Below are 6,738 nucleotides of genomic sequence, written 5' to 3'. Positions count from 1 at the left end.
AAATCCAAATCTTCTTGAGTACAAGTTCAGTACTCTGATCACTATGATATGTTGTTTTTGACCTGGGTTTAAAGTTTGCTTCTGATAGATAGTGGTTGTAATTCTTAAACTCTCCATGTACCCAGGAAATTATTATTTTTTTAATTTTTAAAACAATTTATTTTTTCAAGAATTCTTTATTAGTTTTACTTAATTGCTTTACTTTGTTCCAAGAATCCTCTTACAAAGTAATATATAAAAGTTTATAATAAAAAACAAAAATGCAAGGTGTTCTAAAAATCATAGTACAGCTTTAAGGTTATTTTCTAAAATAGTATTTATTTTTCTAATACATGCAAAGATAGTTTTCAATATTCACCTCATGCAGCTTTAAGTTTTAAAAGTTGAAGACTATATTGAGACTTTTAGGATACCCTACAGAAGGTGGTAAATACTAAGTGTCAAGTAGTGGTTTTGAAGAAGTGTGTGGCCTTGTGTGTTAGCCAATTTGTATTTATTAAGCTCCTACTGTGTGCCAGGCACTGCTATAAGCTTCTGTGTGTGTGTGTTGAATTGTGTTCAGAGAAGGTTTCATAAAGTTTGGAAGATTTAACCTGACCATTGAAGGAAAACTAGAATTTTAAAAAGTGGAGGGAGAAAGAAACAATGAGAATGCACATAAGACAGGAATGTATGTGATGTGTTGGGAATTGGGCAGGAACAATAAGAAGGTCAATTTGGCCAAAGTGGATAGTCTGTGTAGGGAAAATGGTCAGAAATAAAGTTAAAGGGGTAAGTCAATTATGAATGGTCTTTAATGCCGGACTAAACAGTTGGGACTTTATAATGGGAAAGCACTGAGACTTTTTTGGGGGGTTTGGAAGTTGGACTAGGTATTCTGTAAGATCCCTTTTGGCTCTACATCTGTGATACTATGAGGATGTATAAAGAGAAAAGAGCAGAGGATAAATCTTTCACCTCAAAAATCTCACAAGAGGGGCAATTCATTAAAGAACAAGAATTTTCAAGGAGTTAATGAAGCTTGGAAGAAGACAAGGGAAGGACTTTGTCTAAATTTATGGAGAGATGCCACATCCTCCTGAAGTGTTATTTGATTCTCCCATCTGAAGGCTTCAGGTGAATTACCCCTCTTCATTTTGTTATAGAGCATTTTGAATCTTTCCTTCACTCTACCACATCTTATATTGCATTGACCATCTTGTACAGTTAGCATTCTCCCTAAATTGGAAGTTCTTTGAGGTAAGGGGTATGAGTTTTCTATCTATATATTCCCCTCCCTTCCAGACTTAGCACACCACCTTAAGACATTTTTATTTTAGTGGGTCTGTGTTTTCATTAGTATTGGTAAACTTCCAGGGAAGGAAATTCCCTCCACTGATCAAATATGTCTACTTGTATATTCTTCATTACCTGGGTCAATGAGAGGTTAAGAGATGTGCCTGGGATCACAGAAGCTGCTCTTGAGCTCAGATCTGCTTGAGACTTAAGTAGTTAGATGGTATGGTAGATAGAGTGCTGAATTGGGAGTCAGGAAGACCTCAGATGCTTACCAACTATGTGGCCCTAGCTAAGTTCCTAAGCCCCTCAGTTTCAGTTTCTACCTTTGTCAAATCACTTTGCCAATTTTATTTTTTTATCTATGTCTTTTAATAATATTTTATTTTCCCAAGTACATGCAAAAATAGTTTTCAACATTCATCTTTGAACAACTTTGTGTTCCAAATTTTTCTCCCTCTCTCCCTCTTTCTCCCCTTCCTAAGATGGCAAACAATTTGATATAAGTTAAATATTTATAATTCTTTTAAACATATTTCCATATTCATCATGAGTGCAAGAAAAATCAGATCAAAAGGGAAAAATCTGAGAAAAAAACAAGCAAGCAAACAACACAACAACAGAGATTAATATACTGTGCTTTGATCTGAATTTAGTCTTCATATTTCTCTCTCTGGATGCGGATGGCACTTACCATCTGAAGTCTATTGGAATTGCCTTGAATCCTCTCATTGTTGAAAAAAGCCAAGTCCATCCCAGTTGATCTTGCTGTTACTGTGTACACTGTTCTCTTGGTTCTATTCACTTCACTCCAGTCTCTCCAGGCCTTTTTGAAATCATCCTACTGATCATTTCTTACAGAACAGCAGTATTCCATTACATTCCTACACCATAACTTATTCAGCCATTCTGCAACAGATGGGCATCCACTCAATTTTCAGCTACTTGCTACTAAGAGAAATTTAGCCATCTTTAAAATGCTATCTTTGTTAGTTAATATTATTACAGGCTCCCTTGTGCAATGTAGACTGATAAATGTTTGTGGATTTGAATGAAATTGAAAGATTGGTGGGATTAAAGGAAGATGGGGACAATGGGAGTGAATTCTTTGTGGAACTAGACAAAAGGATGCTGGGCTCCATGGGAAGAAACTGGAAGTGATTTGGACAAGTCCCTTAACCTCTCAAAATCTCAGTATCCTCATCTGGAAAAAAAGGAGTTGGGGTAGAGGATTGCTAGGGCCTCTTTCAGCTCTAACATTCAATGAATTTCATTGCCTTTCCAGAAGCAAATGGATTTTAAGTTTGTCATTTTGTTGCCCATAATCTCACAACCAGGCTAAAAAACTCTAGATTGGGGCTACTAATTTTCTCAAAGGGAAACATGATGCTAAGAACTATTTTTCTGACTTGGAGAGATGGGAGGGAGAGGGTGGCTGATGAAAGTAGGCAAAGGAAAAAAATTTAAAAACAAAAGAAAATATATCTTCCTCCATGATTGGCACTAAGTAGGGATTCTTCAGAGTTAACCAGTTCCTCTTTTTAAAATGCAATTGCCCCTAGGGAGAATTAAACTCTAATTGATTTAAATCATTCACACCTATCTAGTCAAATCTCTTTATTTTTCAAAAGATGACATTGGCTTTCATACTACCTGGCTAAGTATGGTACCTAATCTAGTCATTTCTCTTCTCAGTAAAATGAAGGGCTGGATTCAATCATTTCCCAGGGTTTCCTAGGTTTTAGTGCTGCTGGTTGTTTGATTGCAAAAGAGAAACAAAAGGTGGTAGCCAGAATTATCTAAAGGGTGCTATTTTACTTTTCTTCTGGCCTCTGTCCCAGGTTCTTGTGCCTTGTTGCACAAATCCCTTTCTCGTGGATCTTTTAACCCCTCTCCTTTACTTCCCTATCATTCCTGGGTCATGTAGTTGTAGGTTTTGTGCCCTCCAAGTTATTAGTGTTGGTACATGGTCCTTCCTGGTGACTCATCAGTATCACCTCCTGTTCTCTGTATGCAAACCTCCAAACTGTTCTTGTGTCTGCAGAGCTTCATCCTGGAAGATGTGGAAGCCTTCTTGGATCTGTCTTGGAACCCTGCTCATGGCCCTAATGTTTCAGGCCTCAGTGGAAGTTCAAGATTGCTCCCTGGACAATTTGTGTAAAGATAACATGACAGTTGAAAGTCTATTGGTAAGTGGGATGAGGAGGGGGTGCGGAGGAGAGGGAATGGTATCTTGGTTTGGGAAAAGGAAAAGGAGGGAGGTAAGTGAAGTGACTCAGGGTGAAACTCAGTTACAGACAAGTTAGGGAGCCAGTTTTTGCTATTTTGTTCTGTTCTGCCTTCTCCTGGATCTCCCATGCTTCCTATAGGATATCTCCCACTTGAAACTATTTGAAAACTGACTTTCTAAGTTGTCATAAAGAATATTTTAAAATAATTAAGAGTCATCTTAGTTATTGCTTGTGGGGGAGGGATTCTTATCTCACATTTCTCAGCTTTATAATTATTCCTTTTCAGCTGGCCGCATGTCACCTTTTCTCTCTCCCCACCCCTTTCTCCCCAATAAATGAAAGCAAATTCTCTGGAAGAAGGAAAACCAAGATGTCATTTCCTTTCCTTTGAAAAGAGACAAGGCAGTAAAAATAACTAGCATAATAGCTAGCTTTTATTTAAAGCGCTTTACATATTAATTCATTGGATCCTCATAATAAGCTTGTGAGGCAGGTACTATTACCCCCATTTTACATATTAGGAAACTGAGGCTGAGTTTGAAAGGACTTGCCCAAGATCACCGAATCAGAGGCAGAATTAAAACTCAAATTTTCCTGAGTGTATTTCCAACAAAATGGATTTGTAGTTAGAGTACCAGGTTCAAATCTTGCCTCTATTACTTGGCCAAGTTATTTAATCTTTCCAGTCCTGTTTCCTCCTCTGTAAATGAGGGGCCAGAACTAGATTCCCCTAAACTTCCTTCCATCTGTATGTTTAATTAATCCTGTGATCTGATGACTTTCAATAATAACAGCTCACTTTTCTGAAATGATTTACAGAGATACTAAGTGATCTGTCCATATTAAAACAACTAACATCAGAGATGAATTAATCCCAACGTTTCTTAACTTCAATCCCAGTGTTTTTACTAATGCCATAGTTGTCCCCCAAACACACCCTCCATTTTGGGGGAATTCACTTAACCACGAAGGACACTGGACTAGAATCCTGGAGACTTAGATTCTAGTCTTAACTGTTATTCCTTACCTATGTAACCTTAAACTTGACATTTAACATTTCAGGGACTCAGTTTTCTCATTTGTTGAGTGAGGAGAGTGAGATAGTTGGTCTTTGTCATTCTAAAATTCTAGAACACTAACTGTTAGTCCAGTATTTTCTCTTACTCAGTTGAGTTGGGTTGGGCTCTTTCTTTTTTCCCTCCATGAGTACCCAGAGTCTCTCTGATGCATGACTATTCTGGCTATTTTCTCCATGAAATGGATGATTCCAGGCTGCAACCTCACATCCCCTAGTCAGTGAGTGCTTCTGGAAAGGAGTCTCTTATTCTCTGTGTCCCTTGTGGAACCCCGATTTTTGTGTCCTTGTCTCAAACTAGATGGGATTACCAGGAAATCTATCTTTTCCTCAATAGTTCACTGATCCAGGGAGAGTGAAATGCAAAATCTCCCATGGGGGAATGCAAGATAGGTGAGGAGTAGTCTCAGATATGTTGAGCAAGCTGTGTAATATGTTTGGTGAAGGCTGGAAAGACACATGTAGGCACAGAATAAGGTAATGTGGTTATGGGGCTGGTTGATATGGGAACAGGACAAGGGGAAAAGGTCAGATCCAAATATTATAAGACCTGGGCTGAGGCATGAAGCAAGAATCTAGAATTAGGAATTTTTCTTCTCTTTTGGAATCTGGAGGAATGTTCACCACAATACCAGTATGTTTTTACCAATTCATGTCTGAAGTTCAATTCCAGTCAATTCAAGACTTGGACTGTTTCTTTTTTCTCTTTTTTTTTCTTCCTTTTTCTTTTTCCTTTCTCCTTTCCTTTTTCCTTCCCTTTCCTCTTTCCTTTCCTTTTCTGTCCTTCTCTTCCCCTTCCCCTTCCCCTTCTCCTTCTCCTTCCTTTTCCCCTTTCCCTTCTCCTTCCCCTTCCCCTTCCCTTTCCTTTCTTTTCCTTCCTTCTTTCCTTCCTTCCTTCTTTCCTTCCTGTTTTTACTTTGTATCTCAGAGTCTACCTAGCACAATGTTGGCACGTAATAAACACATTTTGATCTTTTAATATTCGAAACTGGATTGAACTCAGTTGAATTGCTAAATATCTACTGTGTGAGAGTATAGAAGTAGGATATTCTACCTTTTCAGCCATCCTATGTTCTCACCTCACTTCTTCTTTACTCCAGGAATGCATCAAATCCTGTTCTATGGACTCATCTAATATACTTGGATACAGAGGAATTGCACGAAATGAGCTAAAACATATCATTAACTACTCTCATAAAAAATATAAGCAAAGAGATATCCATAGTGGCAGCATCAGCAGTGATGGTGGAAATGTGAATCAAAAGAGACAGGAGATAATAAAGGGGGACTTTCTGGATCTTTTCTCTCCAGGAGTTCAGGGAGAGGACAAAGAGGTACAAGGAGAGGGTCTGTCACTGATCCGAAAAGCCAGACAATTAGATAACAAAAATTCCTATACCATGGAACACTTCCGCTGGGGGAGGCCATTGAATTTAAAGAAGCACCCTGAGAATACAGTCAAAGAAGAATCTGCGGACTTCAGAAGAGATAGCCCAATGAAGTTGGACTATCCTGAGGATTCTGAGCTAATTGTTGATAGAAGGGAGGATATCGGGAAGAATACAGGGAAGGATACTAAGGAGGATACTTGGAAGGATACATATAATATAATATAATATGGAGTATTTCTAGTGGGGTAGCTCTTCCAGGAATAAGTGATGTGGTGGCTTTATGGTTTCTGAGAAGAGTCACACTCCTCTCATGACACTGTTCAGAAATGCTATAATCAAGAATGCCCCTGACAAGGGCCAGTGAGGGAAAAGCTAGGGGGAGGAATAATCTTAGTTTTTTCATGAAAGAAGCAAGCCCCAATTCCCTTCGTCCCCCTTTCCTATCCCTTGTATTCCTATCTTCCATTTCCCAGGCTGGAGGGGTTATAGTCAAATCTTCAACAGCCATGCCTTCAGCCATTAAAGCTGTCTGTTTGTCTTTAGGAAATAAAGTTCATTTGATTTCACATTTGATTCTTGACTTTGTGTATAAAGAAAAAATTGTAAATATTCATCAAAGCAAATATATTGCACTAAATTCTATATCGATAGGAAACGAAGAGCAGTTGAAGGATGGGCTGAGGAGGAGGGGTTAGCTTTAAGACTGTCAAGTAACAATATGTTCACATATAGTGAGACATAAGGTATTTTGAATGAATAGGGGAGA

At 38.3% G+C, this 6,738-nt stretch overlaps 1 pseudogene; it reads left to right on the top strand.

Annotated features, from left to right (window-relative positions):
- Window positions 1-3,335: 3,335 nt before the first annotated feature.
- On the top strand, window positions 3,336-6,460 carry LOC141550715 (pro-opiomelanocortin A-like; annotated as a pseudogene).
- Window positions 6,461-6,738: the final 278 nt, after the last annotated feature.

This window comes from Sminthopsis crassicaudata, chromosome 1 (assembly GCF_048593235.1).
Source record: "Sminthopsis crassicaudata isolate SCR6 chromosome 1, ASM4859323v1, whole genome shotgun sequence".
Lineage (NCBI taxonomy): Eukaryota > Metazoa > Chordata > Mammalia > Dasyuromorphia > Dasyuridae > Sminthopsis > Sminthopsis crassicaudata.
Note: the sequence above shows the minus strand (reverse complement) of the source record. Positions and strands in the feature narration are given on the sequence as shown.